We start from the raw sequence: 20215 nt of genomic DNA, 5'->3' as shown, positions 1-20215 counted from the left end.
CTTAAATATTCTACCTATGACAAAGAATTGTTAGCCGTAGTACAAGCCTTACGTCAATGGAAACATTATTTAATGGGATCTGAATTTATGATCAAAACTGACCAACAAAGCATTAGACATCTCCTTAGTCAACCACAAATATCTGACCGATACATTAAATGGGCCACTTTTATTCAATGTTTTCATCCCATTATACAATATCAACCTGGAAAAGAGAATGTTGTTGCTGATGCTTTGAGTAGAAGACCGACAATTCAAAATATTTATGTGATATCATTTGATTCTCTTATTCCTATGAAAGATACTTATAATCAAGATCCTACTTTTCAATCTGATTGGAATAAATTAGTTGCAAATAATTGGATTCCTATTGATTCATTGTCTTACACTAATGGATTTATGTTTTATGGAAAAAGATTATGTGTGACTGTTCCATTTGGATCATTTGTTTTGCATGAAATTCATTGTCCTCCATATCAAGGTCATAGAGGAATTATATCTACTTTGCGTACATTGATTGAAGATTTTTATTAGCCACACATGGACACTGATGTATCTAACTTTGTATCTGAATGTTTAATTTGTCAACGAGTTAAGAGACACCATCGTAAACAATATGGTTTACTAATGCCATTATCTATTCCGTTACGACCATGGGAATAGATTTCAATGGATTTTATCACTGGTCTATCTAAGACTAAAGCTAACCATGATACGATTTGGACTATTGTAGACAGGTTTAGCAAACAAGCATATTTCATACATGACAAATATGATCAGCATGCATGGCTGAAAGATTAGTCTCATGATCAGCATCATCAATGCAAGAAAAATCTATATCATCATACCTCGCTCGTGAAAGCATATCAACTACTACTGGATTGTCTTTACTTGCTATAACATAATATTAGTGAGTTTGGGAATCTCCCAATTCCCATTTTTTGAATACTAAAAAGGTGGCACCCGGATAACATGCCCATAAGTTTCTCCAAACCATATGATGTGATACATCATTGGAAAGCGTTTGAAAAATAGAATCTATTGAGCTATAGACTGCTCAATTTGGAGTCACAGTGTTCAAGTTATGACAAAACCAAAGATTTGACCACGTGTCTCAAATTTATGGAAAATTCCAATTTTCCCCAATATGGTGTCACTACAACAGAAACGAGGCATAGACGCGCATGCACAAGGAACTTTCAATCGATCCCCATATAGGAAAAAAAGAGAATTCCCCATGGAATTCCCTAGTTGAAAATACATATAAGTGGGAAAAGTAAAAACTAGGGAAAATGGGACATTTCCTAGTGAGAATAAGTAGGGAATCACATAAGACCTTTCCTATGTAGGAAATATTTCCTACATAGGAAATATTTTCTACATAGGAAAATACAAAATTTTCTATGTAGGGAATAATTCCTATATAGGAAATATTTCATATATAGGAAAAATTTTCTAGAGGTGATTCCCTAGGTACTCTCACTAGGAAATCTCTCATTTTTCCTATTTTTTACATTCCCTACTTATATGTACTTTCAACTAGGGAATTCCGTGGAAATTCTCTTTTTTCCTTATCACTTTATCTACTTTGCCCTTCCTCTTAGACATGCTAATATCAAACAAGAAATTGCACAATAAATTTTTAACTAGAAAATTGTATAGAGAATGTCATCATTTCTAAGTAAGGATCAATAACATACATCTAATGATCAAAATAGATTAAACAAATTAAGGCATCAACATCTACTTCTAGCAACCAAAAGAAAAATGAAAATAATTTTAAAGGAGCATAGAACTAAAAACTAATTAAGCAACATGTGTGTCTTGATTGTTTTATCCCTTAAATCTCTAATATGTTGCAAAGTAATAAATGTTTGTCTACCCTCTTCTCTAAATTTCAACATGGGTGGCTGATAGATATCATCATATGATGGTATGCGTATCACTCCTATTGATACTCAAGTGATCAAATATCATTAGTTAGTATAACCATTTCAAAAAACGACTCATTATCAACATAAGAAAGCTAGTAATACCTGATTCTTGGCTTGAAGAAGTGTTAAGGCAAGCAATCTCAATGTCTTGCTTTCTTGCATTGTCTCTTGTGTCATCTTTAGTAACTAAAAACTAATTAAGCAACATGTGTGTCTTGATTGTTTTATCCCTTAAATCTCTAATATGTTGCAAAGTAATAAATGTTTGTCTACCCTCTTCTCTAAATTTCAACATGGGTGGCTGATAGATATCATCATATGATGGTATGCGTATCACTCCTATTGATACTCAAGTGATCAAATATCATTAGTTAGTATAACCATTTCAAAAAACGACTCATTATCAACATAAGAAAGCTAGTAATACATGATTCTTGGCTTGAAGAAGTGTTAAGGCAAGCAATCTCAATGTCTTGCTTTCTTGCATTGTCTCTTGTGTCATCTTTAGTAACTTGTTTACCTATATATACATAGAGTTAACCAAAGCTCACGATAATACAAGGTTATGAAAAATTTCAATAACACAAAAGAAAGTAATTAGATATTTTGTATAAATTTGGGTCACCAAATTTATACAAGTTTTTTATCCTTAAAGTTGGTACCTGCATCTTGACTTGAAGAAACATTATTGCAAGTAACCTCCTGATCTCCCTTTCTTACATTACCTCTTTTCCCACCTTTTGTTGTTCTTTAATCTATATTTATATATATACACATAATTACTCAAAGTTTAAAAATATGAATAACTATGAACATTTTAAATTAGACAAAGAGACTAATTAAAGCTAGTTAATCTCAAAATGAATCACCTAATAAAGCAAGATGTAAAATATGTACAAATTTTAATTTTCAAAGTTTAGTAGAAATAAAGACATATACCTGTATCGTGATTTGAAGAGACATTAGGGCCAATGACCTCCTTAGCTGTCATTGTTCCATTATCTCTTGTACCATCATTTATGATTTTGTTACCTTTATGTACACATAATAAACCAAAGTTTAGAAACATAAGAGACATTTATAAAACATCAAAACACGCATACCTTTTTTGCCCTGTTCTTTACACCATCTGATAGTAAATTGAGTAGGTGAAAACAAGGAATTCATTGTTCATACTTTTATGGGCTCACCAACTTCTCCTTCTGGTTTGAAGCATCTTATAGACTTCTTGTTGAACAGTGCACGAGAGAGATGAGGAATGGAGGAAGAGAGAAGAGAAGAGAGACATGGGACACCGGAAGTGGAACCCCAGAAGTGCATCAAGTGAGCACACATTAGCTGCAACATCAGCTCCTTAGCTAGAATAGATAAAACATCAAGCAGAATAAACATAAGCTTGAACAGATGAATCAACTGAAAATAGACAAAACAACAACTGGAAACAATGAAACATCAGCTAGAACAACTCAACAGCTGGAATAATAATGAAACATCAGCTGGAACATTTCAACAGTTGGAATAAGAATGAAATGAAATATCATCCCATCAGCTCGAAACATTTCTTATAAACAAAGCGTTGAATAATTTCAACGCATTAGCTGTAATATAGATGAAATGGTATGAAACGTAGTATGAAGAGCCAAAAATCAGCTAGAAGAAAGAAACATTTAGAATAATCAAATGATGAACAAACTACCAACAATCATCAGCAAGAGCTCATTATTTTTCTTACTGCTGCTCAAAGCCCAAGCAAACATCTCAGCAATCTGCTTCTGGGACTCTAGGAACATCTTTGTACGCCTGGCCTCCAGATCATCACGAAATCGCTCAGACTCTCTCTGCATCTGCAGTTTCATCTCTTCTAATCTGAGAAAGCGCTCCCCCAAAGTGCTATCACTGGGGGTTGTTGATGCCACAAGCTGGACTTTGAAGAAGTCCTATGGTTGAGGAATCTATCCATCTTGAAAGCCTTCGCGGCCTCATAGTCTATACTGCGGCTGCGCTTCTTGTGGAGAGATGTGTAAGAAGTATCATGGTCATCCAGAGATCGGTTGCGATACCAGCATTATCACTTATGGGACCATATGCATCTATGGCTAGACAGGTGGCAATGGTACAAAGCATTCCAAGAGCTACAACTGTGATCCCGTACATGGCTGCTATGGTATGGCTGACATAGATGGCAACAACAATAGCAAATATTGGAACAATTACAGACTTGTAGCCAAGTGCCAAACCAAAGATGACATTGGTAGTAGCTCCTGTCCTGCAAGAATCAGCAACATCCTGGACTGGTCTGTATGTATTGCTGGTGAAATACTCTGTAACGTAGCCAATTACCAACCCTGCCTAAAGCCCTACTCCAATGCAAAAAAATAGTTTCCAATTTTGAACCATCTCTGCACCACCGTTAGGATCATATATGTAAAACGTGGATGGTAGTGCCAACCAACAAACAAAAGCTGCACCGAATGTCATTAAGATGGTGGATATCAGCAACTGTCTCTTCAGTGTAGATTCAATATCCCTTAGATTTGAGATCTCGAACACATCAGTTGCGAACAAGGTTGTGATGAGGCACACCACAATGCCCATAGAGTTAATGAGTAGAGGGAAGCACATAGCAGTGAAGTCATGATTTGTGCCAAATGATGACATCGAAGCCACAACAAGAGCTGCGCAAGAAGCTTCAACAAAGGAGCCAAACAAATCTGAACCCATTCCAGCAATATCTCCCACATTATCACCCACATTGTCAGCAATGATCGCTGGATTTCGCTGATCGTCCTCTGGGATATTCCTTTCTACTTTTCCAACAAGATCTGCTCCAACATCCGCAGTTTTGGTATAGATTCCACCTCCAACCCTTTCAAATAGAGCCACGGATGAGCATCCAGGCCCATTGCCAGTGATGGCCTCAAAAAGGCCCTCCCAATCATCCTTGTAATAAAGCTGGAACAGTTTTATAGTGATGTATAAAACTATGAGGACATTAGCAGCAAGTAAGAAACCCATCACCGAATCTGATTGGAAGGCGATTTTGAATACTTTGCCTTTCCCTTTTCTGGCTTCCAAAGTTGTGCGAGCATTCGCATATGTTGTGATCATCATGCCCAAAAATCCTGACACTATGGACGTCAAAGCTCCATTAAAGCTCCCAATATAAATGCAACTGTAGTGAAAATTGTTGTACAGAGAGCTTTGGATCGTATCTGCAAGGCTGGGGCTTAGTACTGAACCCCTTCACAGATCCCAGGAACAAAAAAATGATAGCAGCAAATATGCCCATGAAATAAACCAAATACTTGTACTCTGTCAACAAAATTGAAGTGGCTCCTATGGATATGGCTTGCTGAATTTCAGCGCATTTCCTAATAGCTAATGCATCTGATTCCTCATCCAATCTATCCTCCTCGTCACAATCTGATGATTCATTGACAATGTTGTGACTGTGGGTGTCGTTGTTGTCGAGGAAGGTGTAGCCATTGCTGGCAGGCCTGGACTTGTGCTCGAAGGCCAAGAGACCGGTTGCGATAGCGATCTGGTGGTGGTTGGTCACAATCATCTGCATCTTCATTACTTAATAAGTTAGTTATACCATCTGCACCAGCAATTATACCCCACAAGTTAGTTAACAAAATACTGCTAAGGCACAAAGTAAAACCGCTTCAGGAGCTACACTACATTCTTGCAAAGTTAAGATGTTGAATTGGAAAGGTGAGCAAATGCATCATTAATCTCTGCCCATTCCAAGTACATATTCATGTCTCCCTGCATGTCAAATGCCACTATCACTGTCACTGTCTCACTGTCACTGTCTCACTGTCTCACTGTCACTGTCACTGTCTCCCTACATCAGTACCAGGCTGCCACTGTCTCCCTGCATGTCAAATTCCTACTAGTTCTCGCCCACAATCAGAAAATCAGTGAAAAAGCAATTTCCATTCTCGTCATTGTACTCAAAGGCATATGCCATGATGCTTTCTTCTGTTAGCCCTGAGCTTTTGCCAACTTTTATTACCCTCCTCCCCACGATGCTGTTGATGTTTTCTTGCAAGTCAATAGTTATAACATCTCCCATCTCACCTGCCCCTTTGATAGTAGTTGTGACTTTGGAGACATCAAAACTGCCCTAAATGGAATGAAAGCACCATCAGCTCGCACAAATGTCTCTGCCGCATGAGCAAACATCATCAAGTATCAATATTGTCATATCAAGAAACTGAAACCAGAATTCTTATTTCAACTCATAGAGAAGTTTATAAAATGGACAATACAGAATGCCTTAACAACACACAGCTCAAAAACAAGTAGCAAAGAGGGAAACCTGGATTCACACTTGTAAAAATGCCATACCATCACTCATCTAATAAAAGACGTTGCCCTTTCCACTGCACCCAAATAAACACCAGGACCAACATTTGGAGGCAGTGGATGGAACATCTTCTGGTTGGGGTAGTCCAAATCAACCACAACATGTCGATTTGTCAGAAACGCAACCTGACGAGTCCCTGTCCTACTCTGTACTATGGCTCCAAGTGTACCAAATGTCTCTTGACCTGCAACCTGTGAAATTCACCAGAGAGAGAAACGTATCAAAATTGTCAAACTAGTAATGATGCAACAATTATTTACATATATTGCAACTAAAAATCTGCCAATCTTCACCTCTACAGTGTAAAAAACGCCATTAGTTGTTTAATTGATATATGATGAAGCATGTACACACTCTCAGCATTTCTCAAAGTTTATGGAAAGGAGGGGAAAAATGTGTGGAAAACATCTAATGACACGAGAAACACAAAAACACATGAGATGGTCATTTCTATTTTCTATACACAAATATGGACATCATCATGCTGCAATTGAGTATATCGGCAAACAAAATGATGATAGATTCGAGAGTGATGCCCCTCGAATATCAATGTAGACATATCAATCTGCCACTAAACTATACACTATCATAATGCATCAAATGCCCTCATTTGATATGCTAGTTTATACAACTCAATTAAATAAAAAATACTAAACAGTTTGTTAGATCAATATAAGACATCAATCTTGATTACATAAAAGGGCCTATAGTTGATCCGAAAATTGAACTAAGACCACCAGCATGACATCAAAAGGGTCGACACATCCAGATTATGACGATGCTCTAAGGCTATGCAACTAATCCTTGAGATAAAATTTAGAAACTTGGTTGTAAGATGCACACCTCCAAAACAAACGTAAAATTATAGAATGACTAAATTTCAAGACAAGCACTTTGTATTCAAACTTTGAAGTTATTCACTGGCTTTTTACCTGAGATCCTGGACCGATGGATGGATCATTGCCCCTTAAACCTTCAACCAGCTCTGTGTATACCTCTTGCTTAGGGGTTGCGGCTGGAATACCAAAATAAGAGAACTCTACCACATCAACATCACACCATATGCTTGTTAGAGTGCAGTGGTGTGGAAGCGTAGGACAGAGAGAGAACGCAAAGAGAGAGAAGAGAGAGAAAGAGATAGTGGAAGATGAAGATCTGTTGTATAAAGTGTGCTGTATACAAAGATATGCAGATATGTACACGGGTGTAGTGCGCTGGACTACGTGTCTCCACCTCTACGATGCAACTGCTGTTCACCTCGAAGTCCGCTGCAGTCTGCACTGTCTCCTGTCAGAAATCTGCGAACAAAGATGGAATCTGCGCGAGCCACCAATTTGTAATCTGCGGTAGAAAAGTGTCTGTAGACTGCAAAAATCTCAGCTATAAATAGCCAGAAAACAGGCACCAGAAATAGGCATGTCGGATGCATTAAATGCAGCCAACTGACAAGACAGGTCGGATTGCCACGTGGCAGTCCAACTGTGCAGTCCAACTGCACCTGGACAGAATTTGTCCGACTGGATCTGACTGCTAATAGGCATGTCGGCTGCATTAAATGCAGCCAACTGATAGGACAGGTCGGACTGCCACGTGGCAGTCCAACTGTGCAGTCCAACTGCACCTGGACAGAATTTGTCCGACTGGATCTGACTGCTAACAATGCCTCCAATTGGTCAACCATGAGAGTTAAAGAGGACAAACTCTTGCTATAAAACACATGTAGATGAGAGTTAAAGAGAACAAACTCATAGCAAGTTTGATGCTGTCAGTCGTGAAAGTATTTGATGTGGTGAGCCTTGATTTGGTCCTTCATTCATACTAAGAGAGATCAAAATTTTCCTACAAGGTTAAATAGAATTGGCTAAGCAGCTGCATATACTGACTTAAGGTTTAAAACTCTTCTTTGGCCGAGATGCATGCTGTAGATAGGTCTTCTGCCTTTTACCAAGAGAAAAATACAAAACACTGATCAATTAGAAAGGACATATAGGAAGACAGAAGGAAATCCCTTGCTACCTTACAGATGTATAGGAGAGAATAGCCCAACATGCTTTCCTCCCCTCCTTGCTTTTTATAGTACTCTATTTTAATATTGGCCTTGTTGAGCATGTTCTTAGCACAAAACGCATGCTTTTCTTTTAGCTCTCTTATTTTTTCTCAAAAGATAAATTCAAAATTTTTCCAACCTTAATTTGTTCTTCTTTTCCTCTTGTGTTTTCCTTTTATTATGATGCACTTTCAATGTTCCATTGAGAATTTGCAAGAGTTTCTACATTGTTTGAATTATTTCACCTACCTTTGAGATTGGTGAGAATTTGATATGCTCCCATCGATACTTTTCTATGGAATTTCTCAACTTCAAACCCTAATAAAATGAGAATATCCAATGAGGATTTCTTTGTTTTGGAGCACTAGTTCTTTGTAAAGGTAATATACTTCCACCCTTGTAAGGCTATTTAGATGTAGCCTTCTTGTTATTCAAGTCACCTCATAGTGAACCTTAAAGTAGCTTCCCATCTATCATGTTGCAAGCTTCCACATAGAGCTAGCTACAATAGTTGGCAATCACTAGAATCCTTGGTACTTATATTTTTGTGTTAATATATGAAGTTTATAAGTTTAGTGCTAGTTTGAAAGGTGATAATATTTCATCATACAACTAGCAATGTAGTTTGCTTTATTTTCTATAGCCACATGTTTTGGGCAATGCAATTTAGCTTTTTCTCAATATGGCTACGCGCTTTGCCTTGGTGGTTCTTTTTTTCCATGTGCACTTCCATGACCAATATGGTCATGCACTTGGTAATGTGCTTTCCTTTTTAATATGGCTATCTAATTTTCATGATGGGGTATATATGATTGTGTGATTTTCTTGCCATGCACTTTGAATGTTTGCTCTTGTTGCTCATTTGGAAAGTACGGAATATGATGTTAGTGTGTGGATTTTCTATTTAATCCATTGGTGCAATATGCTTTTTTCTCACTAATATAATCATGAGCTTTGCAATAAGATGGATGTCATGGCCATGATATATGCTTGGTCAATGTGGCCATGTACTTTGCTCAACATTGTAAGTGTTATTGTTGCTAAATGCAATGACTCTATTGTTGGGGCCACACAGTTTGTGTTATTCATGTGTACTAAACATCTTTCTTTTAATTTTCTTTTTTGTTATTGTGATTACCTTTCAACAATTGTGGTCTTACTTTTGTGTCAATGTGAAATGCTTAGCTGCGAGTAAGTATTATACAAATGTAAATGTCTAATCAATGAATATTTATTTACTAATTATACCTAGAAAAATCATGAGTTCCAAGTTAACTTGATAGAATATCTATAATTCCCTAGTTGGAGGATAGTACTTCCTAGTTATGACTAGTAAAAAGTAAAATTTTCTAATTAGGTTGATATTATTACTAGTTATACAATAACTTGCTAGATAATGTTGCTAGATAGGGCTTCAATTTTCTAGATACTATCTAGGAAAAGGATGTTACTAGTTAGAAGAGACTAGTGATGGCAAAATTATCTAGTTAACTAGAAAATTCTACATTCTTCCTAGTTTGGTTAGTAATCTTTCTAGTTATAATGTGGACTTTCTATATAGTAAGTGGTTTAGAGTTTCTTGTGACCTTTGTCCTTACCTTATCGAAACCATCATTATCAACTTGAATTGAGAAATAGAGAATTGTGATAATGTAGGGAATGCAATTTCCTAGTTATAGATGGGGAATATGTACTTGTCTACATAGGAATGTTGGAGAATTTCCTATATTTCACCAAATTGCCTATGTGGGGAACGATTGAAAGTTCCTTGTGATGTTAGACGCGCAAAGTCGGGTGCGTCTATCAGAGCGTCTATAAATGCGTGTAAACGTGCGTGTAAATAGACGCAAATTTTGCGTCTATATATATGCGCACAAATAGACGCTAATATAGACGTGCTAGCAGAAGCACAATTATTTAACCACCTAAAATTAGCAATTCACATAATTGAAAAACCAAAGTTAATAATTATTTAACCACCTGAAATTGATTCCTGAGCATGCACATGTGCGCATGATAAAAACCATAGAATTAAGAATACACATTGAATCATTGAATTAAAAAAATAGAGTTAATAATTACTTTTTCATGCTCTCTAATGAATGGCAATTCCTCAAGCCTGATATAGGTAATTAGCGGCAAGCGACAGAAACCTACGATTAGTAGCAAGCATTGCAATATATGTATCTCGTAATTTCTCTATGTACTTGAAGATGATAAAAGATACTTCCTTTTTATTATGGAAAATTCAATGCTTGGTTTAAAATTGACTATTGATTCTTGAATATGCACGTGTGCGCATGATAAAAAGCATAGAATTAGGAATACACATATATTGAATCAATAAGCAAATTAAGTATGTTACAGTGAATGATCCATCTCATCTTCAATGAGATCAGCCCTTGCTAAACTATCTACTTCTACGTCTATGTTACCAAGAGGTAACGAAACAAATAAGTCTATCCCACTATCAGATGTGTTGCTATATTCCTCAATAACTTCATCAATATCATCGACAATCACATTATTGTCTTCTTCTGCATTTCCTTGAACATCATTGCAAGGTTCATCTTGTACTATATCACGTATATCATCCATTATGGTGTCATCATGCACATCATCATTATTTGTTGGATTGTCATCTACTATCTCCATGTCGGTAATATTACCATATATTGGTTTTGAACGATTAGATATAGGGATGACATACCACCATCGGTTATTGTTTACCATTGGATGATACACAACCTGTATTTGAAAAACAAAAGAAAAAAACTTAAGTACTTATTATATTGTGTATATGTATCACATGTATACATATAAAAAAATTAGCCTTTGCATATATACCTGCTTGCATTGTTGAGGTAGTACTAATGTGTCATTCTTGTTTTGGTGAAATTTTGTAGAGTCAATGATTACAAAACCACTTGGATGGCGTCTGATTGTGCAATGCTCACCATTTGTTACAACTTCTTTAAACCACTTCACATCCAGTACATATATAAAGAATCGTCTGAAGTCAAGCTTCAGAATATCTTGGATCAAGCCACAATAACCTTCCATGGTACCATTGCCAGCCTCGAATTGAGCAAGGACACCACAATCTTGGGTATTTCTCTTTTCATCTATACGTTGAGTTCGAAGATGTTTACCCTCACACCAAAGTGCATTGAATAATGTGCACTAGTAGTAAAAGATAAAAGATCAAACATGTCAATTATTTATATAAAATAAAACTTATAGAAACAAATTAATTGATAGTATGTCTCACCTTTGATAAGCAACCTCGTGCGTATTCCCACTCTTCTTGAGATATATTAATTTCCTCCTCTTTTTCCATTCTCTCCATTTCCTCATGTAACCAATCTATGTCAATATGACATGGGAGCGCATTTAGATGATCTAGAAATGAGACATTACGTCCATATCTAGTGCGAAATTCTTGTCTTTCGCTTTTTCTTCTTTCCCTTGCTTCATTATATAGTGTCACCCATTTGCTCATAACATCACTATTGAGCACACAAAAACTATTTAACTTACAAAGTTCTTCTTTTGTTAGCACTTTACTCATTCCTTTTCCTTGAGGTACTATAGAGGTCATCCTCAAGTCTTCATCATCTTTCCATAGTCGTGGTTGAGAGGGATCCACTTCAGCAAGATATTCAGAGATATAAACAAGGGATGATTGCACTAACCAACCCTCAGCCATGCTTCCCTCAGGTCGTGCTTTTTGCCTCACAAAATCTTTCAAGGTTTTCATGAAGCGCTCAAGAAAAAACATCCACCTTACATAAACTATCCCACAAAGTGCGATCTCATCAATCAAATGTACGAGTAAATGTAATTGAGTAGTCAAAATGGATCGAGGAAAAATTTCCTCTACCAAACAAACCACCTCAAGAGATAATACTCGAGTATCTTGCAATGTGTTTGGATCAATTTCCTTCGAGCTCACGTATCTGTCAAGATGTATTTGAGAATTGTTTATTTTTGTGTAGAAATTCAAAGATATATAATGAAAAAATACAATGTATACACACCTCACAAGCTCTCCCATCTTGTAAATGATATCACGTACATCTTTGGAGGCACAATGGGATATGCTAGTAGGAAGTACGAACTGAATGTAAACAATATTCATAGATGCAAATTGTCAGTAGAGGAAAAAGTCATCATACCCCAAAGTTTACACATAGTTACGCCACTAATTACTATATTCATGGTTAGAGATACCCTTACTTGAATCATTTTGTGCCAATCATGGGACTTCAAACCACATAGTTGCTCCACACCTCTTTTCTTTTTCTTTATGAAGGCTCCCTTGAGACATCTCATACATCCTGTGGGTGTTCAAAAGCTATATATTTGTTCCTTCACAATTTTTTCCTCGTTCTTTGACAATATCCAAGGTGCATGGGGTAGCTCAATCTTTCCTCTGGGTTCAATTCGTGGCCAGGCTCGTCTCATGCGACCAATGTTACGTAAATCCTCCCTTACATTAACTGAATCGCGAGCCCCTATCAAGTGATCCCATAATGTAGATACAACATTTTTGAATATGTGCATGGGGTCCAATAGGTGATTGATCTTGAGTTCAATCCAATACGGAAGATGAAAGAATATAGAGAACCTAACAAACAAACAATATATTATGTAAACATTTCATCATGCTAAATACTTTAAAGTCAAATCGATAGAAATATACTTCTTACCGACTCATGCCGAGTGGAGGGTAGCTGTCGGCATTAATCCATCTCTCCTTCCAATCTCGAATGGTTAGAGATTGTGGAGTCATTCCATTAGTAGGGAGAACATATTTGGGATGGTCAATAGGAAGAAATCGATGATGATTGTCATAGATAACCTTCTTTAAACGTGTCGGCCTAGAGGAAACTAGAGAGGGACCGCAAATAGGACATGCATGATATCCTGACGTGGTTTAACCTGAAAAAACAAGTGAATTAATAAAATGCAATTGATTCAAGTCTTGAATTTCAAATATAGAGTTATATACATGTACCTGAACACTCTCCGTATCTTGGAAAGTCATGCATGGTCCACAACAACATGGCCTTCAATGTGAAATCTCTAGAGGATGCAAATGCACTTGTATCTTGCACCTCAATACCTTCCCATAACATTTCTAACTCTTCAATCAAAGGCTTTAAGTAAATGTCCATGTTTTTTACCTTGTGCTTTCTAGGAATCAGAAGGGACAACATCACATGTCCCTTTTTAATTGCCATGGATGGAGGAATATTATAGTTCACCAATACCACTGGCCATACACTGTATGATGTGCTTTTGATGCCAAATGGATTGATTCCATCCATACCTAAACCAAATCTCAAATTTCTTGGGTCTTCTTTGAAAACGGGCCACAAATTATCTATATGTTGCCATGCGGGTGTGTCTGCAGGGATCCTCCATTTTCCATCACTTGAATGATGACTAGCATGCCATGACATGAGCTTTCCAATAGACTTACACTTGAACATAAGTTTTATACGTGGAACAATAAAAAAATGTCGCAAAACCTTACGAGGCACATCCATTGACTTCATCTCCACTTCATATCTTGATTCGCCGCAAACAGGACACTCTCGTGCGAACTCATGAATCCCACGAAATAAGACAATCATTGACACATACATGGATCTTGACATAATCGAGGCCTCCTAGAGATGTCAAGTAATGTCTTGCTTGCTCTCTCTTAGTTGGCAATTTGTTTCCTTTTGGAAGCATTTGTGATAATAACCTACATATATTTTAAAAGTGAGTTAAAAAACCACCAACGTATATTTCTGTCTGATTTCAAAATAGAACAATTAATATTATGATTCATATATAAGCCAAACTGAATTGATACCTACTTCAATAACGCATCCAAACTGACATTACTCCATCCATAAATTGTTTGTAAGTTAAGTATCTCGAGGGACGCACGAAGAACGGAGTACGTACAACCTTCATACAACGGAGTAGATGATGCTACATATAGTGGATCATCTGGCTTCGTAGAGTGACCTTCTCCCTGAACTGGTTGTGAAAATAGATGGTGTACCATGTTGTCCAAAATCTCATCCTCTACGACTTGATGGGGCATTTCATGAGGGGTACTATCATGGTCGTCAGTCTCTACTCTTCTTGAAGACTCTGCCTCCTCGCGTCGACGTTTTGCAGCCTCTCAATGCCCAGGAGGGAGCATCTGAGGATGTAGCACCACATCCTGCTCAACCACAAAAGGGAGTTTCATGTACGTTGATATATAATTCCTGTAACATAGACTAGCAATCTTAGTGGTAAAAAAAAACAATGAATACCGGTGATTTTTCTTGGTCCCATTCTCCATACAAGCTGAGGTGTGACATTGCAATTCGACGTGCTCGAAAAATACACCCTCGACAACGATCACACATGCATCTAATTTTTCGTCGTAGCCATGCATCTCGATTATGAAGACCCAATGTTTCATCCTCACCTGAGGATGTGCTCATTGACTCACCAGCTTGCACTACACTAGGTGGTGACGACATCGACATGATTAAACCTAATTCATGACAACATCAAAATATTTGTCATTGATATGTTTACATAAGATCTTAATTTTAAATATACAAAAATCATCATCTTAAAACTTATCTTAACTTATCTTAACTTATCAAAACTTAAGAAGAATTCACTATCAAAACTTATCTTAAAAACAAAACATCATGATAAATCCCAAATGCGCGTCTAAATCCGCATCTGCCTACTCGTCTATATTCGCGTCTACAATCGTGTCTATACTCACGTCTATCTCAAAAACAGATGCACATATACACACGAAAATAGACGCACACGTCAAAATTCAAACCATATTTAAATCATTTCTTTTCAAACTGCGCCTTTCGTTTCCTGTGTTTTTTGCAGTTCTGAAGCTTGAGTTTAGCCGACATGCAATCTCTTCATGCCTCACCTAGTCTCTTCATGCCTCACCTCCTCATGACTCACCTCTTCTTTCATTTCAAACACACAAGAAGGGAAAAAGGAAAGCCAAGGAGAGGAAGAAAGAGAGAACAAGAAAGAGGAGAATAAGAAGAAGCAGCAAGCAAGCAAACAAGCATCAAGGGAGGGTAACTTACCAAGGAGAGGAAGAGGAGAAGGAGAAGCACCACCACCCGCCACACGAAACACCCAAGGTGAGTCTCTCTCTCTCTCTCTCTCTCTCTCTCTCTCTCTCTCTCTCTTTGTTTCTCTCTTCCTCTCTCTACTCTGTCTGTGTATTGCTCATTTTTTATTCCATTATAATGTATTGCATTATGTAAATCGTCAATGGTTGTCATTGGTCCAAAATCGGCTGACCCAGCGCGTCTACTACCGCGTCAACATCTCAGTGTAGACGCGAACATAGATGCGCAAAAACTGTCTCCTCTCAGTGCGTCTGAGAGGGCGTCTTACAGCGCGTGTGCTGGCGCGTGTGCTCTGCAATGCACACGCGATGATACGCGTGCTGTAAAGAATCGTAGCCATGCATTTTACACGCAATTTTAGACGCACATTGACCTGGGATACGCGTCTGGAAGCGCGTTTGTGCTGCAGGTTAGATGCGCAAATAGACACACATTGACCTGGGATGTGCGTCTAGCAATGCATTTGTGCTGCAGATTAGATGCGCAAATAGACGCACATTGACCTGGGATGCGCGTCTGGCAGCGCGTCTGTCTGCATGTTAGATGCGCAAATAGACGCGCTCGACAGAAGATGAATAGCAATGTTATGTCAAAGGCTTAAAAACTGCAATGTTATACTTTTATACACATTAAAAACTGCAAGATCCTATTATGTGATATCACCTAAAGCAGAATCTTGTTGCGTGGTATTGATTAACTCCTAAATAGAAGTCTAGTTAGATCTAAAAGTGACAAATTAGAAAATGGTATACTTTTATACACATTTATACAAACATTACATTCTTTACATAAAGTGAGATTGAAACTTGTGTGTTCTACATGTGGATCTCGTGAATTAGAGCCCTCACCTAGGCATATAGGCCTCAATGTGCGCTCTAGTCTATGGATAGTCACCTCCACCCCTCATCCATGAGTTGCTTGTACTGCATAATATCCTCCTATGTTTTTTGTATGCAAATAAATTTGTCTTTTTCTTGTGTTTTTTTTGCAGATATCGTATCCTGGTTCATCTAGCAATGACCCAGATGTGGATCGCATGAATGATACATTGGCCTCCTTTGGCAGGGGGGTCAATGCATTTTTTGGAGGTTTTCCTAGTAGGGAAGACTTCATGGGAGAGATGACCAGACACCTTGGCTGCTCTCCCACAGTGGACGAGGTGTTCAGTGCCATGTTTGGGACGCCTCTAGCATCTTTGCCTGGCACTACTTCCCAAACTCCACATGCAGGTACTCCACATACAGGTACTCCATATGTAGGTACTCCATATGCAGGTACTCCACGTGCTCCACGTGCATCGGCTGAAGAAGAAGCATCTGCAGAAGCACGTGCATCTGCAAAAGCTCGTGCGTCCAGCGAGGCAGAGGACAGTCGACAGAGAGGGAGGAGGGAGAGTCAAGGGGAAGGACGAGGGTTATGTGGGGGTTGCCTAGGAGGTGGCGAGTGATCACCCTCACCAGTAGATCATGTAGAGGAGGTTGTACGCCATTACTATAGAGTTACAGATGCCGGTGGCATCTTTCATGATGATGAGGGAAGGGATGTAATGGCATACATGAGGAGCGTCGTGCATGCAACGTATAAAGATTATTTCATTGCCCTAAAAAATCAGAAAAGCGGCTTGTGGTAGGAGGTGTTGAGGGTAGTCCATAGGAGGTACCCAAATCTTGAGGGTCAGTGATTCTCGGATGATTGGGGACGTACAAAAGAAAGGGATATGCTTCACAACAAAAGATCCCACCTCATGACACAGGCCAGGGACTCACTACGGAGGCTGGAGGAGGGGTGTGGAGCCTACAACCAACCACCTATGTGCCACCGTGTAGAGTGGAAGAAAGCCAAGAAGAAAGCAGCTGAGAAAGTGAAGAGTCACGAGCACACAGAGGAGCGACGGATCCAAATGAAAACAATGGGATCGTCGCATTACGGATTGGGTGGCAGAGAGTCGTGGAAGGCAGAGTTTGTAAGTATATTTTGATTTCTAGTTTTTTTTAATGTATATTTCTTTAAATTCTTTATATATTTTAGTCTAATATATTGTGATATCTAATTGTTTGTATATCTCCAAATGTTTTGCAGACTACCATCGTTGGTAGGACACCTACCCCTAGAGAGGTAGGTTACCATCGAGGCCATAAGCGCGCAGCGACATGGCTTCACTTTTATGAGGAGGGTCTCATCACTGAGGACCAATACAACCGGGCCATGAGGATTCCACAGCCAGAGGAGGTATGTTTTTCTTACTTTCATATTAAAAGTATAACTAATTATAACTTTTTCTCCACCTTGTCTATGTAAGCAACCCTAATCTTTTGTGTGTGTAGGCAAACCCAGATATGGAGCATAGCGAGGAGGGGGATAGCGATGCTAGTAGCCATGGTGGTACTAGTGAGGATGTTTCCTCTTCAGATTCGTAGAGGAGCACCATACCTCCTCATGAGGCCTTCTTTTCTTGTATATGTATGATATCTCTTTGAGCCTACTGCTTACGGCCACGCTTTAGGTCGCAAGCACTCAAAACTTCCCTTGTAAATGCTTTGATATATAATGAAAAAAATAGACTTTCACTTTCAATTCTCGTGCCCGTAAGATACATTGTCTTTTTCCCAAATACACAATCTGATGTATGGGAGGGGAAAACAAAAAACCAGAGAGCTTTGCAACCACATGCTCTCTGGTTTTTTTTTTCCAATTCTGTTTTGCGCGTCTATCAACGCGTCTAAATTGTAGGTAATTAGCGTTTATTCGCGCGTCTATAATGCAAACTACACGCGCTTCATAATTCAAATTAAAAAAGGAAATGAAATATCTTTTTTTTTAAAAGATCATTTTTTGTTTTCTGTTCGCATCTATTAGTGCTTGTAAAAGTGTGTCTAAAAGCGTGTCTATATACGCATGTATATGTGCATCTATTGCGCGTCTATTTGTGCGTGTAAAGTTGTCGATACATGCGATTATAGACGCGGAATGATAGACGCGCAAATAGACGGGCAGATAGATGCACCCGTAAGTTTTTCTCTGTATTCAAAAATCGCGTCTAAATGTGTGTGTATGAGGCTTTTTTGTTGTAGTGTGTTCTATGGCTTGAACTTAAGATTCATGGATTTTATGTACCCAATTCACCCAATCATGGAAATATCTGGAGTAGAAAAACTTGTGATCATACCTAGAAGAGGCAAACAATCAGTCTCAACCACACCATAGTAGCTCCAATGAAGTACTCTCTATCCGTAGCAACTCCCAAGAGCTCTGTCTTAACCTGTGAATACCTTTGTTGTAGTTCATCTAGGACTTTCGCCCCAAATCGAATAGCATACCTATTTGCATATGCATCATCTTGGCCAACAGCCCATCCAATGTCGATAGGACTAGTATCAACAGTAAGAACAATAGGTCTCCCACACTCATATTCTGCCTTTCAAAGAGTTAGAGCAGCTCTCAATAATTTCTTCAATTTCTGCATGGCTTTAGTATGTTTTATCTCCCAAGAAAAACATTACCCTTTTCTCAAGAGCTGGTAGAGATCATCTACAATATGAGAAAAATAAGGAATCCAAATAAGATAAAACACACAAGCTCCAAGAAACCTGCGAACCTCCAAAGGAGAAGAGCAAGTCTCTACAATCTTCTCTATGGCATCAACCTTCGCAAGAGAAGGGTTCCTGCCATAATATCCACACATATGTCCAACAATCAAAACTTCTCTTGCTCCAAAAATAGACTTCAACCTTGATAAGGTCAAATTCACTTCTTTTAATCTGCAAAGAATCCTCTCAACATCTCTAATATGTGAAGCCACAAAGAATCTGCATCCATGGTCATCTAAAGAATTATCTTTTTCTTCTTCCAAACAACCCTTGATAGGTAAATCATCAATGAAAGGCATAGTAAGCTTAGGAATAAAATCTTGTAGAACCTTGTTTGTCCTATTCATCATATGGGCAACCGAACTAGTAGCTCATTGATAGTTAGTTCTTTATTATGATACATGGAGAGAATTGTTTCCAGGAAAACTTGAGCCCAAATGGAACACTCCCTACAAGATTATAAGAATAGGGAAGAATGAATCTGCGACATTACTGGCTGATCTTGAGGGAGTGGAATTTAAAAATAAGGTTAATCTTAATAAGATTAAACCTTATTATCTCTAAATGCACTAACAAAATAAATGCCTTGCAGGTCAATACTAGGCTAATCAAGAACCTGCAAGAGATGGAAGAGGTTGATGGGCCAGTTGATTCCTTACTTGGAACACCAATACTTGGAGCAGAGATATCATCAGGGGAAGCTTATTTGGTGGAGTAAAGGATATAAGGTGGAAGCATACACATTGAGACAAGGCCTAAGGATGTCTTCATCATAGTCAAATCTTTGCTCTCAAGGGGAAGCTAGAACTTATCATATCCAGAATAAAGATCACCAAGTGAATAGATAGCACATCCAAAAAAAGCTTTAGTGAACTCATCCACAATAGACTAAGCACCAACATTTCGAATAGTGACCTTGTTTACTGGCTGTAGGTCCTATATGAATCTGAGTGTCCCATTCTTCTCAAGAACTGTGAACCATCTGTTGGAATATGGAGCTGAAGATGGGTCTAGAATCCCCATCCTGATTTGCTCCTTCAAAAGGTCTACCAATTTGGGAAAGTGAGCCCTTGGCACAGGAATAGGCCGTAGATTCCAAG

General features: G+C 38.2%; 1 pseudogene; it reads right to left on the bottom strand.

The window, feature by feature from the left end:
* Positions 1 to 3920: 3920 nt before the first annotated feature.
* LOC148026521 (pyrophosphate-energized vacuolar membrane proton pump 1 pseudogene) lies at positions 3921 to 5511 on the bottom strand (annotated as a pseudogene).
* Between the last annotated feature and the right edge of the window lie 14704 nt (positions 5512 to 20215).

This window comes from Lygodium microphyllum, chromosome 13 (genome assembly GCF_053477565.2).
Source record: "Lygodium microphyllum isolate KBCC chromosome 13, Lygodium_microphyllum_v1.1.10, whole genome shotgun sequence".
NCBI classification, from domain to species: domain Eukaryota; kingdom Viridiplantae; phylum Streptophyta; class Polypodiopsida; order Schizaeales; family Lygodiaceae; genus Lygodium; species Lygodium microphyllum.
The sequence above is the reverse complement of the archived record's forward strand: the minus strand, read 5'-3'. Positions and strand labels throughout refer to the sequence as shown.